At 43.5% G+C, this 16,748-nt stretch overlaps 1 protein-coding gene across 1 annotated transcript in view; it reads right to left on the bottom strand.

Annotated features, from left to right (window-relative positions):
• The window catches only part of LOC118402472 (receptor-type tyrosine-protein phosphatase F), a 359,072-nt gene extending 344,067 nt beyond the window's left edge, over positions 1 to 15,005 (bottom strand). Inside the window, exon 1 of the mRNA XM_052476034.1 lies at positions 14,594 to 15,005. The gene's annotated coding sequence lies outside the window, so the exon portion shown is untranslated. The remainder of the gene's footprint in view (positions 1 to 14,593) is intronic.
• Positions 15,006 to 16,748: the final 1,743 nt, after the last annotated feature.

Below are 16,748 nucleotides of genomic sequence, written 5' to 3' on the forward strand. Positions count from 1 at the left end.
GCAGGGGGAGGAGAGCCCAGTGGCAGGGGGAGGAGAGCCCAGTGGCAGGGGGAGGAGAGACCAGTGGGAGGGGGGAGGAGAGGGCAGGAGAGAGGAGTCACCGTGAGTGTTTGAGAAAAAAGACTTTGAGAAGGAAAAAAAAAAGCCACCACCTGATGTGTCATTATTTTGCGGTTCACGATGCACGTCACAGGGGACAGTCTGAAAACACAGTCAGCTAGAGATGGAAACGTTACCAGATAACAAATGTCTCGTTCCACCTGACAGACGTCACAAACACTCAAACTAAAGCATAAACACACACAGCCAGACGCTTCGCTCTGTCCTTAACAAAATTGTAGCTATCAGCTGGGTTGATAGAGAAGTGTGCTAATATTGCATTAGATTCGTCTTTAAACCAGACAGGGCTACAAGGCTGTACCAGGAACACATTATACTGGAGACAGTGATACAGTGGACAGAGTGTACCAGGAACACATTATACTGGAGACAGTGATACAGTGGACAGAGTGTACCAGGAACACATTATACTGGAGACAGTGGACAGAGTGTACCAGGAACACATTATACTGGAGACAGTGGACAGAGTGTACCAGGAACACATTATACTGGAGACAGTGGACAGAGTGTACCAGGAACACATTATACTGGAGACAGTGGACAGAGTATACCAGGAACACATTACACTGTAAGTATCCTCCATCATGGGTCTAGGCTGGGAGATATGACTGGGGATCAATGAGGTAATCAGATCCATCTATCCATCCATCTATGGGCCAGTGTGTGTGTGGGCCAGTGTGTGTGTGTGTGTGTGTTGTATGTATTTGTGTGTGTGCGTTCGTGCGAGTGTGTGTGCAGCACCTCCCTTAAACAGATGTTCTACTCTGTTAGCCAGCACCTCCCCTAACCAGGTGTTCTACTCTGTTAGCCAGCACCTCCCCTAACCAGGTGTTCTACTCTGTTAGCCAGCACCTCCCCTAACCAGGTGTTCTACTCTGTTAGCCAGCACCTCCCCTAACCAGGTGTTCTACTCTGTTAGCCAGCACCTCCCCTAACCAGGTGTTCTACTCTGTTAGCCAGCACCTCCCTAACCAGGTGTTCTACTCTGTTAGCCAGCACCTCCCTAACCAGGTGTTCTACTCTGTTAGCCAGCACCTCCCCTAACCAGGTGTTCTACTCTGTTAGCCAGCACCTCCCTAACCAGGTGTTCTACTCTGTTAGCCAGCACCTCCCCTAACCAGGTGTTCTACTCTGTTAGCCAGCACCTCCCCTAACCAGGTGTTCTACTCTGTTAGCCAGCACCTCCCCTAACCAGGTGTTCTACTCTGTTAGCCAGCACCTCCCCTAACCAGGTGTTCTACTCTGTTAGCCAGCACCTCCCCAAACCAGGTGTTCTACTCTGTTAGCCAGCACCTCCCCTAACCAGGTGTTCTACTCTGTTAGCCAGCACCTCCCCTAACCAGGTGTTCTACTCTGTTAGCCAGCACCTCCCCTAACCAGGTGTTCTACTCTGTTAGCCAGCACCTCCCCTAACCAGGTGTTCTACTCTGTTAGCCAGCACCTCCCCTAACCAGGTGTTCTACTCTGTTAGCCAGCACCTCCCCTAACCAGGTGTTCTACTCTGTTAGCCAGCACCTCCCCTAACCAGGTGTTCTACTCTGTTAGCCAGCACCTCCCCTAACCAGGTGTTCTACTCTGTTAGCCAGCACCTCCCCTAACCAGGTGTTCTACTCTGTTAGCCAGCACCTCCCTAACCAGGTGTTCTACTCTGTTAGCCAGCACCTCCCCTAACCAGGTGTTCTACTCTGTTAGCCAGCACCTCCCCTAACCAGGTGTTCTACTCTGTTAGCCAGCACCTCCCCTAACCAGGTGTTCTACTCTGTTAGCCAGCACCTCCCTAACCAGGTGTTCTACTCTGTTAGCCAGCACCTCCCCTAACCAGGTGTTCTACTCTGTTAGCCAGCACCTCCCTAACCAGGTGTTCTACTCTGTTAGCCAGCACCTCCCCTAACCAGGTGTTCTACTCTGTTAGCCAGCACCTCCCCTAACCAGGTGTTCTACTCTGTTAGCCAGCACCTCCCCTAACCAGGTGTTCTACTCTGTTAGCCAGCACCTCCCCTAACCAGGTGTTCTACTCTGTTAGCCAGCACCTCCCCTAACCAGGTGTTCTACTCTGTTAGCCAGCACCTCCCCTAACCAGGTGTTCTACTCTGTTAGCCAGCACCTCCCCTAACCAGGTGTTCTACTCTGTTAGCCAGCACCTCCCCTAACCAGGTGTTCTACTCTGTTAGCCAGCACCTCCCTAACCAGGTGTTCTACTCTGTTAGCCAGCACCTCCCCTAACCAGGTGTTCTACTCTGTTAGCCAGCACCTCCCCTAACCAGGTGTTCTACTCTGTTAGCCAGCACCTCCCCTAACCAGGTGTTCTACTCTGTTAGCCAGCACCTCCCCTAACCAGGTGTTCTACTCTGTTAGCCAGCACCTCCCCTAACCAGGTGTTCTACTCTGTTAGCCAGCACCTCCCCTAACTAGGTGTTCTACTCTGTTAGCCAGCACCTCCCCTAACCAGGTGTTCTACTCTGTTAGCCAGCACCTCCCCTAACCAGGTGTTCTACTCTGTTAGCCAGCACCTCCCCTAACCAGGTGTTCTACTCTGTTAGCCAGCACCTCCCCTAACCAGGTGTTCTACTCTGTTAGCCAGCACCTCCCTAACCAGGTGTTCTACTCTGTTAGCCAGCACCTCCCCTAACCAGGTGTTCTACTCTGTTAGCCAGCACCTCCCTAACTAGGTGTTCTAACTCTGTTAGCCAGCACCTCCCTAACCAGGTGTTCTACTCTGTTAGCCAGCACCTCCCCTAACCAGGTGTTCTACTCTGTTAGCCAGCACCTCCCCTAACCAGGTGTTCTACTCTGTTAGCCAGCACCTCCCCTAACCAGGTGTTCTACTCTGTTAGCCAGCACCTCCCCTAACCACTTTGTTATGAAAAGCCTAAATACGTTCAGGAGTAAAAAAAAAAGTCACGTAATAAGTTGCATGGACTGCAATAACAGTGTTTAACATGACTTTTGAATTACTACCTGTTCTCTGTACCCCACACATACAATTATCTGTAACGTCAAACACGGATTCAACCACAAAGACCAGGGAGGTTTTCCAATGCCTCACAAAGAAAGGCACCTATTGGTAGATGGGTAAACATTTTTAAAAGCAGACATTGAATGTCCCTTTGAGCATGAAAAAGTTACTAATTACACTTTGGATGCTGTATCAATGCACCCAGTCACTACAAAGACACAGGCGTCCTTCCTAACTCAGTTGCCGGAGAGGAAGGAAACTGCTCAGGGATTTCACCATGAGGTCAATGGTGATTTTATAACAGTTACAGAGTTTAATAGCTGTGATAGGAGAGAACTGAGGTTGGATCAACAACATTGTAGTTAATCCACAATACTAACATAATTGACAAAGTGAAAAGAAGGATAAAAATATAAACGTATATTTCAAAACATGCATCCTGTTAGCAACAAGGCACTAAAGTATTTCACGAAAAATTGTGGCAAAGCAATTCACATTTTTATCTTGAATACAAAGTGTTATGTTTGGGGCAAATCCAATACAACACATCTCTGAGGACCACTCTCTTCAAGCATTATGGTGGCTGCATCATGTTAGGGGTATGCTTATAATCATTAAGGACACGGGAGTTTTTCAGGATAAAAAAATAAACAGAATGGAGTTAAGCACAGGAAGAATCCTAGAAGAAACCTGGTTCGGTCTGCTCCCCACCAAACACTGGGAGATGAATTCACCTTTCAGCAGAACAAGAACCTAAAATACAAGGACACATCTATACTGGAGTTGCTTACTAAGACGTCAGTGAATGTCCCTGAGTGGCCGTGTTCCAGTTTTGACTTAAATCTACTTGCAAATCTATGGTAACAACCTGAAAATGGTTTAGCAATGATCAACAGCCTATTTGTCAAAGGTGGAAGAATTCTGAAAATAATAATGGGCAAATGTTGCACAATCCATGTGTGGAAAGTCTCTTAGAGGCTCTCAGCTGTAATCGCTGCCAACGGTGATTCTATAAAGTAGACTCAGGAGTTTGAATACTCACGTGAATGAGATATTTCTATATTTAATTCTAAATACATTTGCAAAAATGTCTAAAAACATGTTTTCACTTGGTCATTATCGGGTATTGCGTGTAGATTAGGTGTAATTTTTTTTTTAAAGTATCTATTTTGAATTCAGGCTGTAACACAACAAAATGTGGAATGAATCAATTGGTATGAATGCTTTCTGAAGGCACTGTAACAAACACACGCACGCACGCACGCAAACACACACACACACACACACACACACACACACACACACACACACGCACTGCATTTTCTTCCAAATGGATGCTGCTTCAATCAGCAGAGGAGTAATGGCATGATTTGGAAGTGAAATTAGTTTTAGCGAGGCGAGCAGGGAAATGTCCCTTCACACAAAACGGATTTATGCTTCATCTCCTTCCGTCGGCACGACGACCACGCAGCACACCGCCCGTAGAGCTGTAAAACATTTATTTATATATTTTAAGAGCTGAGCTGTGTTCGCTGGCGACGTCCTAGACTTTAATACAAGAAGAGAGAAATAAGGAGTAAATAGATATGGATCATAAAACAAGGAGGCGGAGCTGAAGATTATAGAACGATTAACAACACTACGCTAATTAGCATAAGATTATGATCCAGAGAGAAACTACACAACCACGTTCCTTATCAATAGGCCACGCGGTCAGACTTCACCAGAGAGATTGGTAATGTGAAACTATGAGGTACTCGGTTTGTCCTTGGACTTCACCGTGTCATCTATGCTATTCAGAGAATTTGGAGCAATACATGAATGAACGTTTGGTCATGTATGGGTGTGGCGTACCTGAGCTCTAATAATGACTAGAGTGTATCGGGACGCTGAGCTCTAATAATGACTAGAGTGTATCGGGACGCTGAGCTCTAATAATGACCAGAGTGTATCATGACACTGAGCTCTAATAATGACTAGAGTGTATCAGGACACTGAGCTCTAATAATGACCAGAGTGTATCAGGACACTGAGCTGTCATAATGACCAGAGTGTATCAGGACACTGAGCTCTAATAATGACTAGAGTGTATCGGGACGCTGAGCTCTAATAATGACCAGAGTGTATCAGAACACTGAGCTCTAATAATGACCAGAGTGTATCATGACACTGAGCTCTAATAATGACTAGAGTGTATCATGACACTGAGCTCTAATAATGACCAGAGTGTATCAGAACACTGAGCTGTCATAATGACCAGAGTGTATCATGACACTGAGCTCTAATAATGACTAGAGTGTATCAGGACACTGAGCTCTAATAATGACTAGAGTGTATCAGGACACTGAGCTCTAATAATGACCAGAGTGTATCAGGACACTGAGCTCTAATAATGACCAGAGTGTATCATGACACTGAGCTCTAATAATGACCAGAGTGTATCAGGACACTGAGCTCTAATAATGACCAGAGTGTATCAGGACACTGAGCTCTAATAATGACCAGAGTGTATCATGACACTGAGCTCTAATAATGACCAGAGTGTATCAGGACACTGAGCTCTAATAATGACTAGAGTGTATCAGGACACTGAGCTCTAATAATGACTAGAGTGTATCGGGACGCTGAGCTCTAATAATGACTAGAGTGTATCAGGACACTGAGCTCTAATAATGACCAGAGTGTATCATGACACTGAGCTCTAATAATGACCAGAGTGTATCAGGACACTGAGCTGTCATAATGACCAGAGTGTATCAGGACACTGAGCTCTAATAATGACTAGAGTGTATCGGGACGCTGAGCTGTAATAATGACCAGAGTGTATCAGAACACTGAGCTCTAATAATGACCAGAGTGTATCAGAACACTGAGCTGTCATAATGACCAGAGTGTATCAGAACACTGAGATGTCATAATGAATAGAGTGTATCAGAACACTGAGCTGTCATAATGACGAGAGTGTATCAGAACACTGAGCTGTCATAATGACTAGAGTGTATCAGAACACTGAGCTGTCATAATGACTAGAGTGTATCAGAACACTGAGATGTCATAATGACCAGAGTGTATCAGAACACAGAGCTGTCATAATGACTAGAGTGTATCAGAACACTGAGCTGTCATAATGACTAGTGTGTATCAGAACACTGAGCTGTCATAATGACTAGAGTGTATCAGAACACTGAGCTGTCATAATGACTAGAGTGTATCAGAACACTGAGCTGTCATAATGACTAGTGTGTATCAGAACACTGAGCTGTCATAATGACTAGTGTGTATCAGAACACTGAGCTGTCATAATGACTAGTGTGTATCAGAACACTGAGCTGTCATAATGACTAGAGTGTATCAGAACACTGAGCTGTCATAATGACTAGAGTGTATCAGAACACTGAGCTGTCATAATGACTAGTCTAGTGTGTACCAGAACACTGAGCTGTCATAATGAATAGAGTGTATCAGAACACTGAGCTGTCATAATGACTAGAGTGTATCAGAACACTGAGCTGTCATAATGACTAGTGTGTACCAGAACACTAAGCTGTCATAATGACTAGTGTGTACCAGAACACTGAGCTGTCATAATGACTAGTGTGTATCAGAACACTGAGCTGTCATAATGACTAGAGTGTATCAGAACACTGAGCTGTCATAATGACTAGAGTGTATCAGAACACTGAGCTGTCATAATGACTAGAGTGTATCAGAACACTGAGCTGTCATAATGACTAGAGTGTATCAGAACACAGAGCTGTCATAATGACGAGAGTGTATCAGAACACTGAGCTGTCATAATGACTAGAGTGTATCAGAACACTGAGCTGTCATAATGACCAGAGTGTATCAGAACACTGAGATGTCATAATGAGAACACTGAGCTGTCATAATGACCAGAGTGTATCAGAACACAGAGCTGTCATAATGACTAGAGTGTATCAGAACACTGAGCTGTCATAATGACTAGTGTATCAGAACACTGAGCTGTCATAATGACCAGAGTGTATCAGAACACTGAGATGTCATAATGACTAGAGTGTATCAGAACACTGAGCTGTCATAATGACTAGAGTGTATCAGAACACTGAGCTGTCATAATGACTAGAGTGTATCAGAACACAGAGCTGTCATAATGACTAGAGTGTATCAGAACACTGAGCTGTCATAATGACTAGTGTGTATCAGAACACTGAGCTGTCATAATGACTAGTGTGTATCAGAACACTGAGCTGTCATAATGACTAGTGTATCAGAACACTGAGCTGTCATAATGACTAGTGTATCAGAACACTGAGCTGTCATAATGACTAGAGTGTATCAGAACACTGAGCTGTCATAATGACTAGTGTGTATCAGAACACTGAGCTGTCATAATGACTAGTGTATCAGAACACTGAGCTGTCATAATGACTAGTGTGTATCAGAACACTGCTGATCCCTCAACACCAGCTCTGCCCGTCATCTCTACATCTCACTTGTCCTATATCCTATCACCTATCCTCACCTATCCTCTCCCCTCCTCACCTATCCTCTCCCCTCCTCAACTATCATATCACCTATCCTCACCCCTCCTCACCTATCCTCTCCCCTCCTCACCTATCCTCACCTATCCTCACCCCTCCTCACCTATCCTCTCCCCTCCTCACCTATCCTCTCCCCTCCTCACCTATCCTCACCCCTCCTCACCTATCCTCTCCCCTCCTCACCTATCCTCTCCCCTCCTCACCTATCCTCTCCCCTCCTCACCTATCCTCTCCCCTCCTCCCCTATCCTCTCCCCTCCTCACCTATCCTCTCCCCTCCTCACCTATCCTCTCCCCTCCTCACCTATCCTCTCCCCTCCTCACCTATCCTCTCCCCTCCTCACCTATCCTCTCCTCTCCTCCCCTATCCTCTCCCCTCCTCACCTATCCTCTCCCCTCCTCACCTATCCTCTCCCCTCCTCACCTATCCTCTCCTCTCCTCCCCTATCCTCTCCCCTCCTCACCTATCCTCTCCCCTCCTCACCTATCCTCTCCCCTCCTCACCTATCCTCTCCCCTCCTCTCCTATCCTCTCCCCTCCTCTCCTATCCTCTCCCCTGCTCACCTCTCCTCGCCTGTCTCTTGGTTGACAGTAGCTCGTGTGACGAAGTGTCATGTCAGACGATGCAGGCCTCTGACTTCTCACGTAACACCCAGGGCTCTGACTTCTCACGTAACACCCAGGCCTCTGACTTCTCAGGTAACACCCAGGGCTCTGACTTCTCACGTAACACCCAGGCCTCTGACTTCTCAGGTAACACCCAGGGCTCTTGTTCAGAGCGACTGTCATATAATGTCCAGAGATAAATCATCATGAGTGGGATTTACACGACTAAGACCAGACATTCCTTCCTTGGGTAATAAACACATTTTTCAAAAAAGCATATCAAATACTTATTGCAGTCTTAATATAATTTCTTAATGCAATTTCAGTCACTGGTGTGACATACATTAGGTGGAGAAGAGCAGCAAAACCAACGGCTTTTATAATTCAATAATTAAAGTGTCCTCATAACGATAGCAATAAAGTTAGGTTTGGTACTAAGTGTGTATCCAGCATTCACATGCCGATCGTAATGTAGAGACGATGGGAGCGTTGCCGTTCGTCGTCCCAGACATTGATCTGTGATGGTAACTGTCTGTTACGTCTCGCCCGGGAACAGGACACGTAGACGAGAGCGATCCATTATAGTGCTAAACGTCCATTACACACACACACACGCACACAAGCACACACACACACGCAGCCACACACACTAAACGTCAACTAAACCATCCGTCGTCCCTCCAAATCACCCACTAATGGGAAATCTTGTTTCAACAGAGAAATCCATACCTTTCTGTTGTTAACTACATTTGAGGGTTCCACCGGGGACTATAGAGTAAGTGATTTATGAAAAGAATTGGAACAGACAAAGAGGAAAAGATGAGTTGTTAGAATGTAAGAATAAAAGCTCTGAACAGATTCTCTACCACTCTTTGAGTCTCAGTCGGGCCTCTGTAAAAAAAAATGTTGAGGAGCAACAGACTAACGGCTTATTGGTTGTTAGGAAACCAAGGCGACAGGATCAGAAGTGAAACAGTTACCAGTGTGTTCGAGTGTCGGTACGCCTCGCTCAGCTTAAAATCACCAGACAACGCCCTAAAGCACAGGAGGAGTGACTGAGTGTTTGTTTGAACAAATAAACCAATCAAATACCAGAAGAAACAAACAACCGAGCAAATAAACCAATCAAATACCAGAAGAAACAAACAACCGAGCAAATAAACCAATCAAATACCAGAAGAAACAAACAACCGAGCAAATAAACCAATCAACCAACCAGTTAGAGTGTAGGGGCGGCAGGGTAGTCTAGTGGTTAGAGTGTAGAGGCGGCAGGGTAGCCTAGTGGTTAGAGTGTAGAGGAGGCTCTAAATAAGCTTTGTTGTACAATTAAAAAGGTCAAACACACTGCATTTTAGACAGTCGGCAATAACCTAATGAATTCAGGGATTGTGACGTTCTAGCTAGACTTTAGACTTAGACGAATGTACATTTTCCACACACATCAGACCTCACTAATAATTCAACCTGTGTTTTTGGTAATAATCACCGATCTGGCTTTCAAGTCTCTCCATGGAAATACCCCTTTACGTTACAAATTTAACTAGAAACGTGCAATAACGCACATTCACTAATACTGACTAACTTATTGTAGGTATTCTAGAACATTCACTAATAATGACAAACTTATTGTAGGTATTCTAGAACATTCACTAATAATGACAAACTTATTGTAGGTATTCTACAACATTCACTAATAATGACTAACTTATTGTAGGTATTCTAGAACATTCACTAATAATGACAAACTTATTGTAGGTATTCTAGAACATTCACTAATACTGACTAACTTATTGTAGGTATTCTAGAACATTCACTAATAATGACAAACTTATTGTAGGTATTCTAGAACATTCACTAATAATGACTAACTTATTGTAGGTATTCTAAAACATTCACTAATAATGACAAACTTATTGTAGGTATTCTAGAACATTCACTAATAATGACGAACTTATTGTAGGTATTCTAGAACATTCACTAATAATGACTAACTTATTGTAGGTATTCTAGAACATTCACTAATAATGACTAACTTATTGTAGGTATTCTAGAACATTCACTAATAATGACTAACTTATTGTAGGTATTCTAGAACATTCACTAATAATGACTAACTTATTGTAGGTATTCTAGAACATTCACTAATAATGACTAACTTATTGTAGGTATTCTAGAACATTCACTAATAATGACTAACTTATTGTAGGTATTCTAGAACATTCACTAATAATGCCGAACTTATTGTAGGTATTCTAGAACATTCACTAATAATGACAAACTTATTGTAGGTATTCTAGAACATGAACACAGGTCTCATTAACAATCTCTCCAGAACAAGCCCATGTCCAAGTGAGTAGCCAGCTAATCTTTATATTTAAACTTTAGCCAACTTGGATCTATATGCTAGCTGACAAAGTATAACAGTTGAATAATTATGAACACACCCTTCTGTCTGTCTGCAACTGTTTGAACAGCATGCCAAGCCTGTCCACTTTGTTCAGAAGTTCAAATCAAAATGGCCTATCTTATTTCTCAGAAAGAGAAACAATTCCTGTGATTTATACTTATTGCACATTTGTAAAAACCCAGCCATTGACAGCTAGTATAACAGTCTTTGGCTAAAATGCTGCCAGCGGTATGTGGTACGTTCATTGTTACTCTCGTTTTAGTAGTGTCTGCTCTGCGTACAAATCTGAGGAGTTGAGACATGAAAAGGATATCTCTAGAAAGGTTAACTACTCCTCTGTTACAGTAAAATAATAGCTCAGTGTGTTTTGGTGCCCATATAAGGGATTCTGTTGGATCAAACATTAAATGCAAAAAAAAATTCTCATTAATTTGAATACATGTTGATATTCCAAATTAGTTTCCAAATTAGTTAGTTATTCAATGTTTGGTTTTTATGAGAGTTTAATGTCAGCTTGTTCTCATGTTGTCTTAGGAGTCGTGTCTCCAACGCTCCTTCTGCTCTGTTTGCACCTTCCTATTTACACACACACCAAGCCCCTCCCCCTGCCATTCACATCAACAAAAGATGACCGATCACTTCCTCCTCTCTGACAAGCCCTAGGGCCCATAGTGCTCTGGTCAAAAGTAGTGCACTATGTCAGGAATAAGGTGGGATTTGGGACAGTCAAAAGTTATTTCCCCCGAGTCTACCAAGTTATTTCCCCTGAGTCTACCACGTTATTTCCCCTGAGTCGGCCAAGTTATTTCCCCTGAGTCGGCCAAGTTATTTCCCCTGAGTCTACCAAGTTATTTCCCCTGGGTTATTTCCCCTGAGTCTACCAAGTTATTTCCCCTGAGTCTACCAAGTTATTTCCCCTGAGTCGGCCAAGTTATTTCTCCTGAGTCTACCAAGTTATTTCCCTGAGTCTACCAAGTTATTTCCCCTGAGTCGGCCAAGTTATTTCCTGAGTCTACCAAGTTATTTCTCGGGAGCCGATTAAGTTATTTCCCCTGAGTCTACCAAGTTATTTCCCCTGAGTCTACCTGAGTCTACCAAGTTATTTCCCCTTAGTCTACCAAGTTATTTCCCCTGAGCCAACTAACGGTCAGACCATGGACTCTATAACCACCCCACAGTGGCATGGCTGACACTGAGTCGTAAACATGAAACGCAGCAGAGGTGAGAAGAGCGATACCAAGACGTCAGGTTCAGAGGACAAGAGAAGAAACCGGTCAGCAGGTAGCTGGTAATGTTGGATCAAATCAAATCGGATTTGTCACATGTGCCGAGTACAACAGTGAAATGCTTACAGTAAACCCGAAAGGTCGCTGGTTCGAATCCCAGAGCAGACTGATGTGCCCTGAACCCTGACTGTTAATGTAAGTCGCTCACACAACACATTGTCATTCTCACATCTCTGTGTTTCCGTTTCCCTGCCCAGGGGTTCCAACAGGCGAGGCCACAGGTTTGTGGTTTGGTAAATGATTAACTAGGAGAGGCTCTTGGCCTGCATTTACAGTGTCTCAGATTAGGAATCACATGTGGCGATATAAAAGGAAAAAACTGATCCTAGATTCGACTCCGTAACTTTTTGTGAATACAGACCCTGGTCAGGCCAGGAGGACAGAGGAGGCGTTCAGTTCTCTCCGACTGGGAGGGAGAACACCCCATGGGGAAATGTGGTCTTTTCATGCCAAACAAAGCAAGACAGACATGTTGTCTTTACACAGTGTGCCCTGAGAGCTTAAGACAGCTCTTGGTGGAACAGGGCAAGCTGCTAAAAGGATATTTGGTATTTTTCTCCCTCTCTCTCTTTCTCTCTCCCGTTTTCTCTCTCTCTCTTTCATTCCGTCCGTGACACACTGCTTAGTGTTGAGCAACAGGCTTATATTGAGCAACACCTGCTGCCATTACTCTGCTAAGCTAATGCTATAAACACGCTATTGAGAAATTGTTTTATAACATAGGCCTAAGTGTAAAAAAATATATAAATGTATCATATCAAATAGGCCTAATTGTTGGGGGATTACTCAGGAAAACCCTCCCCGAAGGCACTGTATCTCAGTGCTCGAGGCGTCACTACAGACCCTGGTTCGATTCCAGGCTGTATCACAACCGGCCGTGATTGGGAGCCCCATAGGTTGGCCCCAGCGTCGTCCGGGTTCGGCCAGCGGTAGGCCGTCATTGTAAATGAGAACTTGTTCTTAACCGACTTGCCTTAATTAAATAAAAAGGTTCAAGTAAAACCAATAAAAACTAAAAACACATTGCTAAAAACAATGTAAAGAGAAATAAATGCACCAACATCTCTGCGAAGCTATTTCATTACTCTGCTAAAGATCCTACAGAGAACTAGCTCAAAAAAAGCCCAACAGAATATAGACCAAAGATGTTTGAAAAAAAAAGAAGCCCAACAGAATATAGACCAAAGATGTTTGAAAAAAAAGAAGCCCAACAGAATATAGACCAAAGATGTTTTGAAAAAAAAGCCCAACAGAATATAGACCAAAGATGTTTTGAAAAAAAAGCCCAACAGAATATAGACCAAAGATGTTTTGAAAAAAAAGCCCAACAGAATATAGACCAAAGATGTTTTGAAAAAAAAGAAGCCCAACAGAATATAGACCAAAGATGTTTTGAAAAAAAAGAAGCCCAACAGAATATAGACCAAAGATGTTTTGAAAAAAAGAAGAAGACTGATTTCCATTGAACACCTAAAACTAACACACACTGTTTAACCAGCCTGGCCTTTGGACAACAACCTTTCCCGGGTAATCATGTGGGTTAAGCCTACATTTTAAATGAAACGCAGCCTAAACCATGAACCGTTTTAAAGCTTTCAAAAGCCCTGAATTGGCACTGTTTTTCAAACTCCAGGAAACAGCCGTCTTTTCCCCTACTAGGGGATCTCCCTATGCCAACCTCAGCTGCTCAGAACCTCCGTAGCTCAGAACCACAGCTACTCAGAACCTCAGTAGCTCAGAACCACAGCTGCTCAGAACCTCAGTAGCTCAGAACCACAGCTGCTCAGAAACTCAGTAGCTCAGAACCACAGCTACTCAGAACCTCCGTAGCTCAGGACCACAGCTGCTCAGAACCTCAGTAGCTCAGAACCTCAGCTACTCAGAACCTCATTAGCCCATAACCACAGTAGCCCAGAACCTCAGCTACTCAGAACCTCAGCTACACAGAGCCTCAGTAGATCAGCACCTCAGTAGATCAGAACCTCAGTAGATCAGAACCTCAGCAGCTCAGAACCACAGTAGCTCTTTTTTAACTGAAATTCTTGTTGCTGAAACCTTAGCCTGTAGTTTGCCAGAGGAGATAAAGTCTACGTCCCAAAAGGCGCCCTATTCCCAACATAGTGCACTTCTTTTGACTAGTGCCCCATGCGCCGTAGAACACGGTGCCATTAGGGACGCAACGAAGGACAACTGGAAAAGCAGGTTATTGGGCCTGAAAGTAGCGCTGCTGTAGACTCCGCGGGTGCCTCACCTTAACAGCGGTAGCTAGGGGACACACCACGAACACGCTATTCAAAGTCCTGTTTAAAAAAAAACAAAAAAAACCAGGGGAGGGCTTGCAGCAGACAGGGTCATTTACCAGAGAGACGACCAATAGAGCTGAGCCAAGAGAAGGCTAAACTATTGTTTTGGCTTAACAAGCAAGAGTGAACAAGGACAAAAGAAAAAGACCACAAAAGAAGAGAGAGAAAATACCTCAGTAGTGAAGAAGAGGATCACATCACCCTCGTTCTTTTAGGAGACAAGTTAACAAGGATCTTTTTGCAGGGGGTTTTCTGTTTTGTTCCTATTGGTTTTTTCTCGAATTGACACCTGTGCTGATGGGGGGGACTGAATTAGCCTACTAATTTGCATGTCCAAAGTCTCAGTCACCATTACCATGTTTTACAACAGAAACATTTAAAAATGTCACTTACCTAGATCTAGAAAATATATATATTTTGTATTCCCGTGAGAAACCTTCTTTTGGTAGTTAGTTCCAAGAATGTTGTACCACAATATCCAAATCCTTGCAGAAATCCTTAAAGAATATCCTCCAGAATCCAGGGAAGGTTAAGAGAATCTTTATAGAACTCAAGTCGCTCTTCTCCCTGCTTAGATAATCCACAACTAACTGTTCACACCGTTGAAGAAAATTATCTCTCTCTCTCTCTCTTCCTCTCTCTCTCTCTTCCTCTCTCTCTCTCTCTCTCTTCTCTCTCTCTCTCTTCCTCTCTCTCTCTTCCTCTCTCTCTCTCTCACTCTCACTCTCTCTCACTCTCTCTCACTCACTCACTCACTCTCACAGTAGTTTGCAGAGAGACCCTTCAGCACCAAAGGTTGATCACACACTGAGTTGTGTTCACACACAGCCGGGGAGGAGCCAAGCGCCAACCTGTGATGTCATAGGGTGTCGGATTTCACTGGGAAGGGTGTGGGGGGAGATGGATTGGCTTCCTGAACTCTGAACAACAAGAGAGACGGTTGGAGTTTACCTGTGCACAACAAAAAAGGTTTGGGGAATGTGTGCTTTTACAGATATGGAGAGGATTTCCGTGCAAGTCTGTGAGTGTGAAATAAATACAAGATTTTCAAGGTCTGAGTGGGAGATTTTATAATGAAAACAGTAAACGCTCAACTAAAACAACATATCCACACAGATAGATCCACTTCACATATCCACACAGATAGATCCACTTCACATATCCACACAGATAAATCCATTCACATATCCACACAGATATATCCACACAGATATATCCACTTCAAATATCCACACAGATAGATCCACATAGATATATCCACTTCAAATATCCACACAGATAGATCCACTTCACATATCCACACAGATATATCCACTTCACATATCCACACAGATATATCCACACAGATATATCCACGTCAAATATCCACACAGACAGATCCACTTCACATATCCACACAGATAAATCCACTTCACAGATAGATCCACACAGATCCACACAGATAGATCCACACAGATCCACACAGATAGATCCACTTCACATATCCACACAGATAGATCCACTTCACATATCCACACAGATAAATCCACTTCACATATCCACACAGATAGATCCACACAGATCCACACAGATATATCCACTTCACATATCCACACAGATAGATCCACTTCACATATCCACACAGATAGATCCACTTCACATATCCACACAGATAAATCCACACAGATAGATCCTCCACACAGGTAGATCCACTACACATATCGACACAGATGGCTCCACTTCACATATCCACACAGATAGATCCACTTCACATATCCACACAGATAAATCCACACAGATAGATCCTCCACACAGGTAGATCCACTACACATATCCACACAGATATATCCACATAGATATATCCACTTCACATATCCACACAGATATATCCACACAGATATATCCACGTCAAATATCCACACAGATAGATCCACTTCACAAATCCACACAGATAGATCCACTTCACATATCCACACAGATATATCCACACAGATATATCCACGTCAAATATCCACACAGATAGATCCACTTCACATATCCACACAGATAGATCCACTTCACATATCCACACAGATAAATCCACTTCACATATCCACACAGATAGATCCACACAGATAGATCCACACAGATATATCCACTTCACATATCCACACAGATATATCCACTTCACATATCCACACAGATAAATCCACTTCACATATCCACACAGATAGATCCACACAGATCCACACAGATATATCCACTTCACATATCCACACAGATAGATCCACTTCACATATCCACACAGATAAATCCACACAGATAGATCCTCCACACAGGTAGATCCACTTCACATATCGACACAGATAGCTCCACTTCACATATCCACACAGATAAATCCACACAGATAGATCCTCCACACAGGTAGATCCACTTCACATATCCACACAGATAGATCCACTTCACAAATCCACACAGATAGATCCACTTCACATATCCACAGATATATCCACTTCACATATCCACACAGATAGATCCACTTCACAGATAGATCCACTTCACATATCCACACAGATAAATCCACACAGAT

The sequence above is a fragment of the Oncorhynchus keta genome, chromosome 23 (genome assembly GCF_023373465.1).
Source record: "Oncorhynchus keta strain PuntledgeMale-10-30-2019 chromosome 23, Oket_V2, whole genome shotgun sequence".
Classification (NCBI taxonomy): domain Eukaryota; kingdom Metazoa; phylum Chordata; class Actinopteri; order Salmoniformes; family Salmonidae; genus Oncorhynchus; species Oncorhynchus keta.